This window comes from Erpetoichthys calabaricus, chromosome 2 (assembly GCF_900747795.2).
Source record: "Erpetoichthys calabaricus chromosome 2, fErpCal1.3, whole genome shotgun sequence".
NCBI lineage: Eukaryota > Metazoa > Chordata > Cladistia > Polypteriformes > Polypteridae > Erpetoichthys > Erpetoichthys calabaricus.
In genome coordinates, this window is record NC_041395.2 from 86,688,977 (window position 1) to 86,709,652 (window position 20,676).

Consider the following 20,676-nt stretch of genomic DNA (forward strand, 5'->3'; position numbering starts at 1 on the left):
ATGACTCCCTAATGAAATTCTTAAAACTCCATGAAGCCCATATTTTAAGTTGCTTGGACAAAAATGTTAATACAAACTTTTGTGAATGTAGGCAGAGTTGTTTTGAGTGATATGCAATGTTTATGTTAGTCCTCCATAACATCCTCACTGTTTCTACTTAATCATTGACCCTGAATGTAGCCTTCCCTGTAAATAACAATATCCCAGATTCATTACCATCGATGGAATCATTTTGTCATGATAACACTGTTTTGGTTTAGCACTAACTTACATCACCCCTCCACCCCTCCCCAATGAAATTTTTGAAATGCCTTTATTTTAAGTTAGACCAGCAGCAACCTATATCCACAATTTCATGCATATTGATTAAACTATTTTCACAAGATTGGGGAACAAACATTCAAGATTCAATCTGAGGGTTGAAATGAGGTTCTTAGTGTGCAAAACTGATAAATAACATCAAATGAAGTCAAAAACATCTAAAGACAGACAGAAGGCATTACAGTTTTATTTGTTTAGTTTAAACAATGCTAAATCTAAGTATTAATCAACATTTTGCTAATAAGGGACACACCATTATTTACTTGCTTCATCCACGACGGGTCACATGCAGACAGAGATGACACCTGCTACCGGATCCAACAGGCTAAATGTTATTCCAATACAGATAATCACTTATTAACATATTATTTTCCATAATTATGCTGCTCCACTAGAAAAAATGCACAATAAATGCTTCATTCTTAGTTAGGTTAGCCTACAAGATATCAACTAACACTTAAAGTAAAACTCTGTTTCTGTTGTTAATATATTTTAAAAATAAAGCATTAACTAATGTTAATTTCTTATCTCTTTCTACATTATGTGCTGCAGATATTTACAATGACGAAGTAATCAGCTCCCTAAACACTCTGTCAGTTGACTACTTAGTGAAGAATGCCACTTTATCTTAACAGGCTAATCCACCGGTATCATGGAGGAACACAGAGACCACAATTCAAGATGGCACTCACAGCATGGCTCTGTTTATCTCCTTGGGACTCCATCCGCCAAAAAAGATTCTGATTGTGTTATATCTGTATGTTTCATTTCCTGTTGAGATAATTCGAAATTTATTTTAAGATACAGTATCTCATAAACTAAAGATTCAAACCTAGGGGAACTTAATACAAAGGTCACATTTAATTCCCAGCACTCAGTTACCTTGAGATCTTGAACAAGTTTCACAGAATATCAGTTTGAAGTGCAATCTATTAAAATCTTCTATACAGTAATTCATTTTATAACCATTGATATATAAACCAGTGGCATTGGAAGGGGGACTTCAGAGGCTTAAGACCATGGTCCATTGTGTCTAGCCCTGATCTTTTCATCCATTTTTTATTTTACTTTAAGTATTTATTCAGTGTAGTTGATGTTATATATGCATATCAATGTGCTTAATAGCACACCATTCCCCCATTACACACTAAAAATCTCAAGGGAAAAACCCTCCCTGCCACTCTTCAATGTTATGTATGTAATTCAACACAGTTGAAACCCCAAGGGAAACAAAATGGACCCCCTTTTTCAATTTTATATACATATATTGACATGCCGAACACCCTTAAAGGGAAACAAAATGGACCCCCTTTTTCAATTTTATATACATATATTGACATGCCGAACACCCTTAAAGGAAACCAAGGACCTGATACTATGAAATGCTAAAAATGCCTCTTAGCTGAACATGTCAGTAGTGTTTTAAGATGTCAGTAGTCCTTCCATTTTCTGAGTCTGGTTAATTGATTTTGTTTGGGAGGGGTCGGATGAGGCTGGCGCTGGAGACTATACTAGCACCATTTGCTGAAAGGCTACTAACAAACATGTGCTGAATTAGGTCCATCACTTAAGGATATACTATTATTTACATCTGCAAAAACTGTTTTACAAAGTTTGATAGGCCAATCTAAATTGAACTTTTATGAGCGCGTGTGCCCTTCCATGAACTGGCAAAGTTGTCCTAACCTGCCAGGATTGGCTCCCTGCAATTAAGGTTAAGGTGAGGTATTAGTTTAGTTTCTAAGGTGATAGATAGATAGATAGATAGATAGATAGATAGATAGATAGATAGATAGATAGATAGATAGATTTTAAAGTATACAGATGCAAATTCATGTCATTCCTACTTTTGAGTGGGTACTTTAAGTGGCCTTTAAATTGTATGTACTTCAAAGTAATTTGCTACAGGCTGATGTTCACTATGTAAGGCACTACATAAAATAAATGTTTAGAAACAGTGGAAAGATGTTGCAGAAGGCAGCACTGCTCTATCGCTTTATTTGGATTCTGATCTTAAATTGAAGATGGGGTGCCTTTAATTTGTGGTTTGTCTTTTTTCTGGTCATGAAGAAATTCTGCATGTCTCCCTTAACTATAGCAAGAGATTTTACAGTCAGGTGAAGTGGTGACTTTAAGATGACCACATGTCAATGAACGAGTGTGGCCCCTTTAATCGTTTTGCAACTCATCCATAGCTGTATCCACCTTGAGTTCTTGCTGCTGTGTTGTGCTGTTTCATGGTGACCACCAAGGTTTGCAAATAAATGAAGATAGGTAATACACTACAAATGACCAAAACTAGAATACACAAATTAATCTGCACAAAACCAGCTGTAATTGTAATACATTTTCAAGTTTATAAGCATAAGACACATCTTGAGAAGAAAAAAAAAACATGCGTCTAACAAATAAACAACAATTACACTTTGAAAAACAAGTAACCGAATTACGAATGAGTAACAAGCAACAGCAAAGGCCACAGCTGCTCTCTACGGACACCGTTCATAAATACTGATTTAAAAGAATCACCGACTCTGTAAGTGCTTGTACGGACAGAAAAAATAGCTGACAGTAAGCTTACGACGTGGTTAATGTCTGCAGACTTCCTTTAAGAGAACAAAGAAATCATTTTGTGATGATTTGTTTACGCCTATGTGTAGCAGCTCATTCTTTCCACCTTAAAAGCGTTTAGTATCCTTGGAAAACAGCGAAGAAGCGTAAGGACCATCATTTTGACTGGCAGAACATTCGACCATTCAGATAAGGCATAGAATGACGTCTCAAAAGTCCCCTCGACGTCTGTGGCTGGGTAAGTGCGCGGGGAACCGCCCAGTTTGGAAGAGCGAAGCCAATCGTATTGGAGGGGGCGGAATGGGATTGTATCACACTTAGGAGAGAGGTTTACACGTTACGGGAGCAGAGCGAAGGAAGCAGAGACAGCTGTTAGGTTAAAGGTGTTAAGTGTACGAAGAACCACGACAGAAGGAACAGCAGCCCACATTTCAGTAGGTGCTCAGGTACGTAACCTCAATTAGAGGTAAAAAAAAGTTGGGAGGAGGGTCTGAAGAGTGCGGGGTGAAAAGCATTTTTCTTTTGATGTGTTGCCGCGAGGACTGCTAGACTGGCTCACCTTGGTATCGATGTTTATGAGGGAGTGGATGAGGGCAAGTGGTAGTTTCGGTCAGGTGCACAGCCGGTAGTTGGACTGATCATGGTGCGCTGTGTTTTTTCTTTTTAAATACATAACTAAAGTTTACGGGTTCATTTATGACTTGTATAGGATCGTTGAGAAAAGTAAACCACACTTTTCTACATTCCGATCGGTCGGGTTCTCTTTTTAGTTTTTGAATTCCAATGGGTGCAAGAGAGAAGCCAGTGTAAAATAAGGAATCTTCATAAAATGTGCGTATTTGATCTTGTTAAAATATCACAATAATCAGATTACGCTTTCGTTTTAGTTAAAGGTTTATAATGCTTGGACGTTTATCGTATGGTGAACTTAAAAGTTGAATGGTTAGGTGGACAAAACATTTAAAACTTTTGTAAAATGCTCGAAAACCCATTCGCAGAACCTAATATTTGTCGTACTGGAAAGTCATTAAGTTGTTAGTTGACACCAGAGCTTACTATTTTGACGCAGTACATTGCAAGTTATTCAGAGTTTTTCAGTTTAATATACTGTATATGAAATACTAAATCCGCTTTAAAAGCTATATCTCAGTCTGTCCATTCATCTGTATGAAATGCAGACTGTATTGCTGTCATCGGTCACTTTAATAATCGTTGTAAAGGCTACTCAAGGCGCAGTGACTTCCTGGTGATCGCCTTGTTCGCTTTATATTAATATGTCGCGTGTATTTCGAATCCCTCCCTTCTTTACCTCCATGTTTGGATTTCGTTCTGTTTGTAAGCCTTTTCTATTCCTCGCATGTTTTTTTTTGTTTAATGGGTTTAACGTGTGTAATTTTTGCTTACCTGCCTATGTGAGCGCTACTGCGCGCGGAAGACCCCTCTGCTGCCCTCCCTCAAGACTACAGGTGCCACCTGATATCAATGGACAGGTAACACGATCGGAAAACAGTCTCCCATCCCCCCCCGTTTTGGGCTTAGCCATATTCTGTTTATATTGTGTAGAAAGAGATAAGGTTGTGGTGACTAGTCCCAAAGTCCTGAAGCGCGTTACAGTCGGGATTATTTTAATGCAAATTTGGAGAAGGCGATGCGTGCGTTATTTTCTGAAGTGACAAACGGCGCTGTTTCGTTTTAATATGTCATATTGTGGTGGGGTGGGGTGGTTATCTGAGGATAGATAAATGGGTAAAACATAAGAACCAAGCACTTTTGTTGGACCATGCCTTACAGTGCGGATTTTGCCGATTTGTCGAGCCTCTGGTAAGAATCGAACTGGGTTTCTTTATTACAAACGTCACTATGAAGTTGACAGTCAAAGCCGCGTTCAAGCAAATTGCAATATCAGTTTCGGTAAACGCGATTGACATATTAAAATGTGCTAGACAAAATTCCGCTCTCTTGTGAAATCCAGTTTCCTTGGAGACGTGCACACCGGATCAGAAGGGCAATAAAATATTACCGACATTTTTTTTTTTAAGCAAAGCGCATTGATGCGCTGTACGGGGGCTACCTTACTGTGGAGATTTTAAATTGTTAGTTTATTGGCGGTGTAGTCGTAGTAAAGCTTTCAACGAAGTAGTAGTGTGCTGTAGATGTCCATATATGTGATGATGGATTTTTTGATGCATGATCCAACTCCAGTTCCTTTTTTATGCATGGTTAAAAAAATGCCATCTGTTTTCTAACTGCTTATCCTTTTCAAGGTTGCAGGGAGCTGGTGTTTTTCCCAGCAGCATTGGGTATGAGGTGGGATCCAACCTTTAATTGGGCACACTAACAAACAACCCCAGACTCCACTCACAACATCCAGATTACAAAAAAAAAGCTTTCATTTTTAGTAAGTGCAGCTCCTTTTTCTTTAGATGATATAGCAGATGGAGAAGGGAAATTAATATGAGTTGCCCAAAGTTCTAAAAGAAAAAAAATTGTATAAGAAGTTCCACCAGGAATCAACAACACACTGGTTTGCTTTTTCCTGGGAAATGCCAGGAGGATCTTAGCAGCTGAGGAACTTGCTGAATTCATGATTAGAGGCTGAAAAGTAGTATGATGAAAAATCAAAAAGTACAAAAAAAAAAACTATGTTGAACAAGGAATAAAGACATACAAAATGGGTGCAAACGATGATGTATAATGATATATCAGGAAGCAGGACCAAAACATATGAAATAAGAAACTAGGCACTAGAGAGAGAGAGAGATGGCGCATGTTTTGAGGACTGACCTGTGCTGTATGTAAAAGAAAAAAGTGCAGGAAGGTAATGAAAATTTAGAGGAAAGACCATCAAATAAAAAACCGTTAACTTGCCATAAAGATCACTGAGTGTATACATACCCAAAGAAAACCCGCATGGATATGGGATGGGACACCCACCAATATTAACTGCTTTATTATGAGAGAGAGAAGACCATTTCTGCACAAAATGTAATTGTGCCTCATCTTTCTTAATCTGTGTAGCATATAAAATAATAAAACCTAATTTGTCGGAGCTAGACTTCATTTGGTGCCGACTGAAAAAACATCTAACGGATGCTGCTGCATAGATAGATTAGTTTCAATGAAGACCCATGAAGTGAGTGAAGAGGGAGGAAACAACCAATTAAATAAGGAACACAAAACAAAGGCGCACTGGTAAAGATCAAAATTGGGGAGGAATATGAGATATCTGAAAGTTGATCAATTGATCATTTCTTAGGTTTCCATGGGTAGAGAAAGGTGGAAATGCCCAAGATGTCTTAATGTCTAATAATAATAATAATAATTCATTACATTTATATAGCGCTTTTCTCAGTACTCAAAGCGCTATCCACACAGGGAGGAACTGGGAAGCGAACCCACAATCTTCCACAGTCTCCTTACTGCAAAGCAGCAGCACTACCACTGCGCCACCTGTGAGGACAAGTAGTCTAAGTAATCTAAGTCTAAGCAATATTGTGGGAAAATGGTTAGTGCTTTTGCCTCATAGCTCCAGAAGACTGGACCAAATTCTGGCCAGGCCACTGTCTGCATGAAGTCAGCACAATCTCCTGATGTCTTCGTCTGTTTTCCTCTGAATGCTTGACTGTTCCTCCACATCTCAAAGGAGCGTGTTTTAGGTTAATTGGAGATTAATTAATTTGAATGATAGACATTATTATATATGTATGTTCACACTTTGTCTGAAGAAGAGGCCTGAGGTACCTTGAAAGCCAGCATATGCAAATCTACTCAAGTAGCCAATAAAAAGCATAATTTTGCTTCACATCTCTTTGAATGATTGATAGATGGCCAGCACTTTATTGTAAAGAGGGAAAACTTTAGCTTTTTACTTAAGGTCAATAAATAAATGCATATTACTGTATTGTATTATGACCAAGAACAACTGTCCTCTCAAATACACACCAGAATGACCAAAAAGAAAAAAAATAAATAAAACATCTGACATGGCTAAAAATAAAAAAAAAAATATTAGTCATGATCACAGGAAGGCATTATAAAGGCATGTTGTCATAGGTATAAAGGAGCCCCAGTAGTGTTTCTTGATACACTTTTGCTGAATAATTTGTTGGCTGAAACTCCTCAGTATAAGTTTGTTATAGAGAGCATGTGCAGCATTGAATGGGCATCAGTTTTGCCTTCATTCTCTCCTCCTCTACTACCTCCTGCAGGTCCTGAGTGTGTACCATAACTGAGCCTGAGTTTTTAATTAGATTATTGATTCAGTGGTCCTCCTTTGAAGTGATGTTTCCAGCCCAGCATACCACAGCATAGAAAATCATACTGGCCATCACAGAGTCGTAGAATATGTAAAGGATGTCTCTACCACATTAAATTTATGCAGTCTCCTAAGAAGAGAGTCTACTCTGTCCTTTCTTTTGTAGTTCCTTTGTGTTACGAGACCAGTCCAGCCTGTCATTGATGTGTACCCCCAAGCACTTGTAGCATTGCACCACCTCCACCGAACAGGTGGAAAGGCTCATTGGTATGGCAAAACATACTAACCAGTTCCCTGGTTTTGTTGATGTTAAGATGCAGACAATTTTCTTTGCTCCAAGAATCAAATTTATACTCCTGACTTCTGTACTCTACCACATCCCCCTTATCAATACACCCCATAAATACAGAATCATCAGTAAAATTCTGCAAGTGACATGTCTAAGGTCTAAAGAGTGAAGAGAAAACAAGACAGGACTGTTCTTGTGTGGCGCTCCTTTGTTGCTCACATCTTTATCGGAGACACAGTCCTTGAGCCTAACAAACAGCGGTGTGCCCAACATAGGATGGCACCCTATCCAGGGTTGGTTCCTACCTTGTAATCTGTTGCTGTCCGGATATGTTTTAGATTTCCATCACCTGAACTCGAAGAAGTGAGTCAAAGAATGGGTAGACTGCATCTCACTCATTGTCTCACAAATAGCATTGTTAATGACATTGCATAGCAGTATATTTTGTTTTACTGAAGTATGATAAGGATAGTAAATGTTACTAGTGTTAGAGACATATACACAAAACTGACATGAAAAATACTCTTTAAAAAAAAAATAGCCTCTTTTGAAGTTAACTGTATTTCTCTAGTTACCATCATCAGTGTATCTCTCAGGTGGTTGGAGTCTCCTGCAGTAAGTATTTTTCTGCCTGTTTTATTTTGAGAAATGGTGACATTTACTGGATGTGTTGTCTGTAATGGGTAGTTCAGTCTTTAAGGAGCTAAAATAACTCAATTCAGAAATGGAAGTATGTAGACACAGAAAATTGAGGCATAGTGGATATTTTGGCTATTGTGTATGTACATACCCTTCCAATTACATTTTATTGAATATGGACTATTTAGCAATCAAGATTGTCTCAAGGACCAAAACAGTGATGATCTTTGTTGGGACTTATAATAGTTTGGCATATTGTCAATTTATGTATTTATTTTTTTCTCTTTTCCCTTTTGTGGATTTGTCTTAAATCTCTGGCACAAATGCAGGCTGTACTGAAAGTTCCTGGGAAATTGCAGGGTCATGGGCTTAATGCCTAAAGCAATTATCCTGAGAAATTCTATCTAACAACTTCATAGATGACGAACTAGTTTAATTCAAAGAAATTTACCAGGTCAGCTTATGTGTGTACAAAGCTCTAAAATTTCTGGGACAAGCACAAGAAAAGCGATGCTCATATATAAGATGCGATGATGTTCACACTGGTGAGACTGTCATCAAAGTTCTTGGGTGGTGTTGTATGGGCATCCACTATTAACGTAATCATTATAAGATTTTTTGTTTTTGTCGAAGTTAGCTGTGGGAGTGCTGCCTTTCAATAGAGCCAAATAGGAAATTGTTAAACATTGCTAAAGCCACATGAGACCATTTGCCACCTGTTTCACAGCTACCGTTTACCAGAAGTAAAAAGAAAGGTGTGCCCAGGTGGCTGAAAGGCGGTAAGAAAACTGTACATGTGTAGCAATTTAGGGAAATTAGTTTCAGGTTACCTTGAGAAACTGTAAAAATTAAGTACCATATGTCTTTAAATCCTTGCTGTACTTCACTCTTGGCTCTGCCATTTTTCTCCTTACCATCCATTGTGTTGTTCATGTCATTTTTGTGACTGTGCAAAAAAAAGAAATTAATGATAAAACAAAAGCAGATCTTGACTTTTTATGCTCTCATGAATAGTTTACGCAGAAACAAACATCTGGGATATCAGTGGTCATAGGCTCTTTTAGGTTCCTCTCTAGATCTGCCGCCCCCCCTTGCCAGGAACTGTTATTTATGAACGAGCAAATTCCAGTGAGTTCCTGGGCTGCTTCAATTGGGAAATCATGAGATTCTAGTGTGAAAATTTTTTTAAAAACATAGAACATGATGTTTAGTAGACTTAATGAGTACAATAAAAATGACAACGTATCTACTTTAAACACCGATTGATTACAGTCATATGAAAAAGTTTGGGAACCCATCTCTGCCTGCATAATAATTTACTATGCTTTCAACAAAAAAGGTAATGGTGGTATGTCTTCCATTTCCTAGGAATATCTGAGTACTGGGGTGTTTTCCGAACAAAGATTTTTAGTGAAGCAGTATTTAGTTGTATGAAATTAAATCAAATGTAAAATACTGGCTGTTAAACAGTTGCTGTTAAACCCAGCAACTGTTTAACAGAAACTTTTTCATATGACTGTATACGGGTTTGGAGACCAAAAAAATCTTAATCATAATTTAATTTTCTCTTGCTGCCTTGAGAGTACATGTTGGAAAAATGCAATGGGAATTCCTTTGCTAAAAGTGCGAGAGGTCAGATTTACTCGTGCTTGACTTCACTTAATGAACTCCTAGCTGTAGTAGATTGCAAGACAGCATTGGTAGCACAATGTGTGGCATTTAGCCAAAAAAATCTGAGTGAATTCCAAGATATGTGTTAAGTAATTTTTCAGTTTATATAGCAAAGCAGCCCTTAACCAGAGGCCCAACAGTGAATGTAAGTTGTTAAATAATTTCATATGTTCAGCAGCATGAATTATATATAAAGGAAGTTCAAAATGAATAATTTCAACTAATACTGCATATACGCTTGAAGTTGTTGCACCAGACAAAATGTGAACATGTACTTTGTGTCTTAAGAAGTGGACTGCCCATATTGGTGCATGAGAGTGTAGGTTTGAATGTACCCTGCAACAGCACATAATACAGGAGTCTTCCTGATGTGCAAGGTAATGAGATGTACAGTACCTAGAGAAATCCAAGGCAGACATACAATCTCTTCATAGTAGGCAGCTGAGCCAGGATTCAGTTTCCTGAAGGTGAGTGGCAGCAGTGGTAGCCATTTCATAAATCAAGCCACTGTTCATTCCATCTATATTTTTTAATAATGAGCAAATAATATAATTGATCAAATTTGTACTTTAGGTTTTTAGGGCCTGTTCTTCTCCTGCCATCTTGAAAAGGCCTAAACAATTTTAAATATTTTTCTTTTTGAAATTCAGAAAGATGTTTGCTGTCATGTTTTTTTTAATGTTTAGATCTCATTATGTTATGAATCGCTTGCTTATCAGTCTGAACTCTTCACTGTTTTTCCCTCTCTTACACACTCATTCATGAGCTGTCACAGCTTCCAATGATGGCATCATAGGCAACAGCAAATTCAGTGTTTGCAGTTTTGTGTGTTTATCATGAAAGTTGATAAGTTGAAGTGCACTGATTTCAACAAACACCCACGTCAGTGATGAGTGTCTCAGAAATACAAAATATATACTTTTTGTAATGCCTGACTCTGCAGAATGAGAGTAGGAAATAGTCATTTAATTTCTCCCAAGAGATGCTGCTCATCAGAAGTGACTGATGCTATTGAGGAGAATTTGGACCTTAATATGCAAACATTGTGGTTCTTTGGTTAGAGCTGCAGCAGCCTTATAGCACCGAAAATCTCATCTCCAGATCTGGCTTGACCATCTCCTGTTTTGAGCATGAACATTTTTTTTGTTTTCTTCCTTGTTCACATGGGTTTTCTCCCAAATGCATTTCAAAATTGGTCACATCTGTGTAAGTGTTAATGTGCTTGCAATTCGGTGCTGGTTTCTGCTCTAAGCCTATGGTAGATTCAGAACTCTGAACTTCACTGAACTAAGCCTAAAAATAAATGGTCAGGTGAATGGACAAAGTAAAATAAGAAATGTCAAAAAGGCTGTCAACATGTTTATCTTGTTGAGTTTATAAAAGTAAAATATGGGTCAATTTACTTAATCTGTCAACTCAGAATTTACAATGTTGTTTATTAATACTTGCAAAGCATGTTGCAGTTGCATTCTTCTTGTGTGTGTGATCACAAACGTTAATATTTTTATTAAAAATTAAGGAAGTGCTACTGCTCTGTTTGAAAACATGTTGAATGAAAGAAAAGGTTGGCTAACTTTTGTTGTGTACCAAGTACAGTGGGATTCTTACGTGCATGTCAACTAAGGACTAATATAATGCAAACTGCACACAATGAGTATTAGAGTAACTACAGCAGATGACGAGATACTCATATCGAGGTATCTAGTTATTAGTATGAGCAGCTTTTGAGTAGTTTGGGGAGAAAAAAAAAATAACTCTTTGAATCACTAATGGTTCTGTACTATTTACTAGAGTGGAGGAGGAAGAAAAGTGATACGGCAGGATGGCTAAGGCCTTTAGTAATACTGTTTTACTTTCTAATTCAGAAAGTGTTGTATATGACCTTATCCTGTCCATAGTATGTCACAGGTTATAATCGGCAGTATAGTCTGTACTCTGTTTCTGAAGTGTCTGATGAGCTCTTAGGCTTTGTTGACATTAAGGATGAACCTTTTGCTTCTCGCTGGAAGTAACTTCTTAATTACTTGTAATCAGGCTTGCCATGATGGTGTCATCAGAAAGTTTAATGGTTATGTTGGAGTTATGTCTGGCCATACAGTCATAGTTGAACAAGGACTAGTGTGGTGGAAGTGATGCTACCAATCCACACATGTTGAAGACTGTCAGTTAGGAGGTCCAAAATTGAATTACAGCGGTGGCACTAATTTTCAATTATAGGATTACAATGATTTGTCTCGTGGATGGACTAGTGTTAAATGCTAAGCTGCAGTCTAGAGGTACTCTGGCATAGCAGATTTTATTATGTACATTTTCCAGTATTGTATGAAGAGTAAGAGATATGGTATCATCTGTGGACCAGTTGTGACAATAAACAAAGTGGAAGTAGCCCAAAAACTCAGGAATAGCATCTTTGATAATGGTTTTCTATTATTTGTTCAGGATCCTTTCTTTGGAAAGTGAAGTTGTATATGGTAATTTAAAAAAAAGAAAGTGACGAATAGAGGGCGTATAACAAACTTAGAAAATATGGCCAGTTTGATTCATCCATCCATTAACCAACCCGCTATATCCTAACTACAGTTTGATACAGTAACCCTTTTTCATCAAACATGGCGTTTGCTCTTTTTAGTCCACCTTAATAAAATGACAAACATCTGTGTGTGTCAGTGTATCTGTATGTCTGTATGGTCACTAGGATAAGGAAGAAAATTTTAAAAATAGGCAAAAATGGAGAATGGTCAATAAAATTTAAACTGATAATACCAACTTAGATTCCAAAATTAGGAAAATTCGTCTTATCAGGCTATTCTGTTCACTGATGTAATACACTGGCAACACCACTGTGGTTGTTACTTTGTTGTATCCACTTAAGTGATGTGAATGAATAATGATAAATCAGCGGTTACACCAGGAAACCACAGCCCCGATGTGACTAGGCTAGTCGCAGGCCAATGCAGTAGCAAACACTGCTGCATCTTCCTAACAAAACACTTACCATAAGAGTGGACAGTTTGATGAGCAGCACAGAAAGGAAGAGGCAAAAATAGGTAGCTGTGTCTGAAGAAGAAAAGGCTGCCGTGAGGGAAAGGAATCCGATGCCTCTTATTATACCAGACCAAATATACAACTCATGTATCAAATAAAAAACATGATGTCTACATTGATTATTTAGATTTCACCCCTCTTCGACAAGTAGCAGAGCTAGTAAGAGTAGATATGCTTGCGACTAACCTTTCAGTGTAGTCCAGGGGTTCTGAAACTTTTTAATCTCGGGACCTAAATAAGAAATTGATACCATACTGGGACCCTAGAAGAGGATTACTATTCTAATGATATTGGAATTATAAATCGACAAATAACATCCAAATAATAAACTGTAAACATTTTTTCTCCTTTCAAGCATACATATCATGTAAATATTACAGTAACATGGAAATAGAAAATATATTGTTAATAAAACCTTTAATATCACTCAAAATAACAAATAGATTATTGAGGCATATCACTTCCAGTGTAAGCTTTAGTTAAGCTGAGAGAAACACATTTCTGGAGTACAGTACAGTACAGTGCAAGGTAATGATGATATTTGAAAGTATACTACAATTAATAACTTAACTTGGTTACTTGATTCATGGCCCCAAGTAAGAAATTAAGTAGTCAAAAAACAATTATTTGTTGCAGTTTATTTAAGTTTTCTTAAATAACATTATTTAAAAAAATTGAAATGAACTCCACCATTAATAATACGTTTTTCTAAATGTGTTTGCGATTTGTTCAGCTGCTTTTCATTGAACAATTTAGTAAACTGTGTAAAAATAATTAGCTAAAGGATAAATGTTAATGAATAATTTGGTGAACTTTGAAATGTTGAATACGCTGACTGACATTGTGCTTTATATGCCTACAGCTTCTCTCAATCTTTGGATCTTTTCTGGTATTCTTACAGTTCTCAGTGATCCAACAAACACGACCTTTTACAGTAGACTAACGTTTCTTTAACCAGTTTAAAACAGTGAAGAAATTCTTCCTTGCCAAGGCACTTTAAACTTCATGAAAACTCTTTTGTGGACCTTTGTTGAAGACATAGATTCAGTGTATGCCTTAACAGTGAACACACAATGTTGTCCATAGCCTCTGAAACCGCTTTTAGTATATATCATATATACCCCAACTCTGTTCACTTGCCCTTCATGACACACTAAAATGGTCACATTGTTGTGCTGCTCCCAAAATTTCAGACTAGTGCCGCAGCCCATTCACCACAGAAGTTCATCTGTCATTTCTCTCTCCCTTCCTTATTTCTGTCTTTGCTTATTGGTCATCTCAGTTTGATTGTTTCACTGGTTGTGAGAGTGGTAGATGGTGTTGTGGGGAATATTTTTTTTATAGTTTTGTTCCATAGAAATGACAGCTCCCTGTGATACATCAACATCATTGTTTTGTATACAGGATAAATAGTCATATCATCAGCATTCCTTGATCCGAGAATTTCTTCCTCTCTTTCGGCCCCATTGATGACTTTTCTTAAATATTATAGTACTGTAAATAGAGGGCAGTGTATAATTTGCCACAGTATTTGCACTTGGAGAAACTCTGCTAATTTTACTACACAATTACGTGGTGACCCATCACAAACATGTCTCATAGGATAAGAAACACTGGAGTAGAGGGATACTAATTTGGTTATCTGTTTACAATGAGTAGTTTTAGTGGAGCTTCCATATGTGAATTAATCAAAAAAAAAAAAAAACAACCTTTAAAGTGTTGGAGCTCTAGGGAAGCCTGTTGTAATAATGGTTTTGACTAGGAAAGAATACAAGGAAAGAAAGTTTTAGACTTCTGCCCTTTTAAATGGAGGTTAATGGATTTTTGTTCAGTATAGGTCTCGCTTTCAAGGAGCAACTGAAAGAAGCCAAACTATAAGTATTCCACGTCTGATGTAAAGAGTAGAGATTTTGGCACCCCACAGTGACAAAGGTGATGTCTTGACATTTCCAGCAGAGGTTAACTTCTTAAACTCTATCTGATTGCTTTTGTCCATGCTTAGAAATGTTTTGACCTGCAGTCTCTGGAACTCATGTACTGTTTTATCAGCAGTGTCTAGTCTATGACAGCGGGGTGTCCTTGTTTCCTCTTAACCTTGGTCCTTAAAAAAATTTAAAAAAAAATACACTTGGTTTGCTTAGAGTGTTCAGTCTGAATTCTTTGCACCAGTGATTTGGCTATCCTCCGAAGAAAGAGGGGAAGACATTTGGACTTGGTACAGAAATGAATTTGCTTATCTTGCAGCTTTAAGCCTGAGCTGCAATTTATTTTGTCACAGTAGAATGAAGCTGGAGGTGAGAGTATTTTTTAATCATATCTGCTTGAAATGAAGATATAATTGGAAAAACTAGTACATCAGGAGTGACAGCTAAACTGTTTAGGAGTCAGGTATATTTTTTTTCTTCATTGTCATGCTTTTCATTTTCACATGGTCATTAACAGCATGCTTGGGTTTGTATTGTAATGACATGCACAATATGTGCTGTAATACCAGAATTCTTAAAGTGTGAGCTGCTTTAGTGTATCATTTTGTTTGAAGAGGCCTAGTATGTTTTTGAATATGGTAAGTTTGGAAAACTGGTGATTTAAGATCTCTGTGTAAGATCACTTTTAGATATCAATACATAGGGCAAATATGCAAATCCAATTTTAATTTTGATGCGAGTTACAGGATGTGACTAATAGGACCACTGCTTCAGTACAACTTAAGATAATCAGAAGTAGTGCAAGGTTTAACATGATAATGATAAGAGGAAAGGTGAAACTTTTTAATAAAGTCTTTTATTTAGAAATGTGACACCAACATTTAGACTGGTACAGCAAATGCTTGGTGTACCTTTGCTTGGACTCTGTTTGGATAAAAGGCTATATTTCCTTCTTGGTAGGTTCTGTATGTTTTCCTCTTTAATTGCCTCTGCAGTCATCAGTCCGTCCCCTGACATCCTCTGAGACCCTACATTTGCTTGAAATTTGTACCGTTTAGGTGTCCGCTTGACATCCTGCGATACTTGATGCTTTGCAATCATTATTGCAAGGATATGCTGCCTGTTTACTACCATCCTGTCTACACAGAGAAAAAAGAATGAATGGATCAAGTAATATCTAAGCTTTCTGGGTGATATTGACACTTTCATCTGTTTTAAATTAATGTGTTAGCTTTATGGAGTATTGATGTCTGAATCAGTTTGTAATTGTAGATCTTTCCACCAAGGTTATTTAGTGTGAGTTCTATAGTTTTGTTTCCAGACTTGAATCTATGTGATCATCAAGCCTTTTTATATGGCTTTTTTAATTTTTAGTGATGTTTTTATTATTGTGTTGTCTAAACAGACTCATCACTGGAGGTGGTAGGGTGAGTCACGGTTTGTTTCATAATTCTAGCTGTTTAGACTTTTAATTTGTTGTACTTCCTTGTGGACAGTGCTTAAAATAATATATGTTATGGTAATAAAAATATAAAATTCTAGAAAGAAATATATTATTGTTACTGATTTTATTTGCCTTCATTTTACTGTTATTGACTGCACTTGTTAACCTCGCCAGTTGTTTAATGAAGAGTTTCTCCTTTATAAGAAATTTAAATCTTTCCCAGTGCAAAACTTTAAACCCTTGTAAGTTTTTTCTTTAATGATTTTGAGAATGCTGGTTGACTTAAATTAGTTATGGAAAAAATATACATGTCTATCTGTATTTTTTTTCCCTTGAACTTTTTTTTTTTTTTTTTTTTTTTAAAGGGGCAAAAAAGAGTAAACCCTTGCAAGTCAGATGTACTCCATTGAGAAACTGGCCAATGCTTGTTTCTGAAATATATTAAATATTGGGTGGCATTATGGTACAGCAGGTAGCTGTGCCATCTCACATTCTGGATTCAAATTCCATGTTCAGTTGTTGTCTCTGTGGTTTTCCTCTGGAAACTCAATTTTTATCTCGCATATCCCCAAAGATGCGCAGATTAAGATAATTGGTCAAACCAAAGTAGCCCATGTGAGTGAGGAAGTGGATGGATGTTTGTGTGAGAAGGTCTGTTTCCTGCTTTACACTCACTGCTGCTTTAAAAGGCTTCAGCACCCATAACCTTGAATGGCATGATCTATTTTTGAGAATCCTATGTACATTAAACTTAGACAATGATTAGTTATAGACAAAGCAAGGAGAAGCTTACAAATTAGCATCCAATATAGAACTCTTCACAGAACAATGAATTCAAACATCACTCTCTTAACTCAGAGGCTTCTTGATACCTCTCATAATTGCACCATTTTTGGTCAATTGTGCTTTCACAAGTGATTAAACGTTTTCCTTGGAGCCAGGACAATAATTATCAGCAGATGATGTTGACAAGAAGAAAATTGGAAAAGTACCAGGTCTAAACAGAAGTAAACAAAATGATTGCCTTATCTAGCTACTAACTTCCTTGTGCTTTTTTATCTGCTGAATCAGTAAGTTTAGCCTTAGAAACTCAGCAGTGCAAATATTGATTATTTAAATTGGATTTTTTTAAACCCTTACAAGTATAATATTGTAAACATGAAAAAAAATAGAACATAACCGCTAGAAGTAACAAAAGATCATTTGATTCTTTAGGTTTTTTTAGTTTAGCTCATAGTGGAAAGGTAAGCTAATTTGTTTTATTAAATTTAATGAAATTCTGTATTTTAATACATTCTTGTGGTGTCATGTTGCATTTTGGTGGACACACAAGTGAGAATTTCACTGTGCTATGTAGTGTGACAGTTATCACTACTACTACTAACAACAACCATTTTCCTTGGATTTAATTACTGTGACTTTCTTTAAGCTGAATTGAACAAGGTGAATTAATTCATTTCTTTAATTCTAGAACTTCAGTGTGCTTTATAATGTGCCCCCGTTCCCTGCCAAATGAGATACTAAGCCTAGCAGAGATGACCTTTACATTATATTAGCGAAAGCTGGTAAACTCCACCACTCCTTGGCAACTGTGCTTGCAAAAGCTGTAACGATATGTGTATGATTAATGTTGTAAAAACTGGATGTCTGCTTCTAAAAATGAGCACTTCGGATTGTTTCCAAAGCTGCCAATACATCTGCTACCTAACGAGAAGAGAAATAAATAAATCTTTAGTAAGCATATTCCATTATTCCCTTTAGGCTCAATAGGTCACAATTACTGATGACACAATTTACATGTATTTATTTGGCCGACGCTTTTAGCCAGAGCAACTTACAATATTTGAGATACAATTGGTTACATTTCTTTTGTTTTTCCAATTGGAGTACAGGCAGATGAATTGACTTGCTCATGGTCACACAGTGTCAGTGGGTGGAGATTTGAAACCTCAACCGCATGGTTTGAAGTCCAATCCTTAATCACTGCCCCACACTGCCTGCCACAAGACACCAAATAGGTGAAATAAGATGTTGCATCAGTTATGGAAACTCTAAGACTACCTGTAAGAAAACATTCTAAAAAGGTGTGCTTCTAGACGGTAATTGTTGAAGCAGGTCATCCTGCCTTTCTCAAGAAGTGTAATAATTGTTGGCATCTTTTAAGTAGGAACGAATAGCAAACTGGAGTAAAGAAAGTATGTAAATGTTGGGTAAAAACAATCTGGTGGTTGTGTTCTTTTGTTGACTTAGCTTTGAAGGTTGCATGAACTTAAACATCTTGCTGTTTTTGAGTAGTCATCATTATCATGAATCATGTCAATTACTTATGTACAGTACGATTTAGCACTTTTCCTATTTAACAGAAGTTGGAATTTTTTGAATATTTACTTGTGTTTCTGCTTTCTATGTTAAGTATTTAAAGTTAATGTTAAAATAATATTTTATCATACAGTACAATTACCAATGATAGATATCTTGTCACAAAGTAGGTAGGATACACCAAAATCCATTCCAATGTGGACCTTTGCAGTGTGGTAAATGCTGGGCACAAGCTCTGAACCTGCAGCATCTTAGCTCATGAGGTGCTTAAAAGCAGTGTGTTGCATGCAATCCAGTAACAGAAACATATCAACAAACTATCAGTTTACCTTTAATTCAGCTACTTGCTATAGCCATGTTGAAACAGTGATGTAGCAGCCAGTGTTCATACCACAAGTCAGTGATGGCTCAGGTCATGGATATGGAAAGGGGCTAAATGTTATTTACTTCAGAGCACATGAAGGACTAAATGTATTTATAAAAAACAAATTGTGCTTGTTCATGCTTGGTTTTGGATTCACGTGGCTGATGATGGCTTTTTTTTTTTTTGCACAGTTTAATGTCGTATCATTTTGCCAATGGAAAAACTCCAAAAGATTACTTGCAGATTTCTAAGAAACCAGGTTTCTTCTGCCTTTGTGTGCATGTAGACTAACTAAATGAAAGAGTACCACCTTGCTCAAAGTGTTAAGAAGCTGATTCTGATCACCTCTGTGGAGTACACGTCACTGGTTTGTGGCTGACCACTGGCAGTTCCCACAGTGCATATATGTGAACTAGGAAAGACCGCAGTGAACACAAGTGGAAATGTCTCAGTTTGTGTGTATTTATTTATTTTTTTAATGACATTGTGTGGTTGACTTTTTATCATTAATAAAGCTGTTAGCCTTATCTATTGTGAAATGCAACATTTCTCTGTCACTCTGTTAAATGATAATTTGGTCTTCTGTGGTTCCTTACATTCAGCTCTGAAAGTCTTTCTCTGTCGTATCCCCTGCCTGCATATTCACAGTCCCAATTTCATTTCACAGTACTGACTTTGGGTTAGAGGCAACACCATCTGTGTTTCCTTCCTCCAGCTTTGTGTACACCGGGATCTTTCCCTTGATCATCGGTGGCCACATTCCCTGGCCAGTGGATCTAAGCACAAGGACAGAGCTCAAAAGTGCTTCTATTTAAGTGCCTGCTCATCTCTCTCTCTCTCTCTCTCATATTCCTTCACAAACGCACACCTTGTACAGCTCCTTTTATGGCTGTGCCCCTTCTGACTGCTCATGCACACCTTTGCAGTGTCTCTCGCCCAGGCCCATGTGGCCCCACTAGACTTTTCATGCAGAAAAGTACAGACCAGAAAGAAACAATAAACATTAAGAGTACAAACAAGAAAATGTGTCATATGAGGTAAGGTCATTAGTTGAGTCCCTCAGGGATCATTACTAACTGTTAAGTTATTTTAATGACATTTAATTATGCTATAGTGAGTAAACTTGTGAAAATTGCGAATTACACTAAAATTGACAACATACTGTAGCATAATACTGAGAAGGTAGCAAAAGCAGTTAAAAAAAATAAACAAGACAATCTTCAAAACCTGGCAAACACTTGGTAAATGCAGCTGAATGTAGACAAGTGGAATGTGCTACAAAATGTGCTATGCAAAAATAAAATTAATCATAAATAAAAGATGAGCATCCATAGCCTAAAGGAAGCAAATTCTAAAATAGATACACATATTTACATTGACATTAACATTTTCACCCTCAAGGCAATTTAGAGAAACACTTGAAAAGGAAAATGCTTGATTATCTTTTAATTGTAAAAATGTAGAGAGAGACCAGTTCTTGAGAACTCCATATTAAATAGTTCTGGATACCACACAACAAAAGATGTAGCCACTCCAAAACTGTGTAGGAAACATGCATATGGTAAGTTGTACTTGGCTGTGCTACAAAACTTAAACACCTTGCTCTTGACCAGAGAAGGTTACTTTGAGTTGTAGGCCAGGTTTTCAAAATTCCCATAGGCATCAGTAAAATTAATCCAGCAGAATCCAGCAGTAAACAAAAAAAATTAGTAATTTCTCGTTATTCATGAGGGCTGCATTAGTGAAAAACCCATCAAATCTGGAAAGCGCAGTTACTGAAGCATTGATCCTATGTGTAAGGTGGGGCTGGTTCCAGTGGAATGTCATCCCTTC

The 20,676-nt window shown here is 36.8% G+C and overlaps 1 protein-coding gene across 3 annotated transcripts in view; it reads left to right on the forward strand.

Annotated features, from left to right (window-relative positions):
• The first annotated feature begins 3,179 nt into the window (after positions 1-3,179).
• Positions 3,180-20,676, forward strand: part of LOC114646056 (cingulin) — a 157,441-nt gene continuing 139,944 nt past the window's right edge. For all 3 annotated transcript variants that reach the window (XM_028794039.2, XM_028794038.2, XM_051923270.1), the window contains exon 1: positions 3,180-3,338. The gene's annotated coding sequence lies outside the window, so the exon portion shown is untranslated. The remainder of the gene's footprint in view (positions 3,339-20,676) is intronic.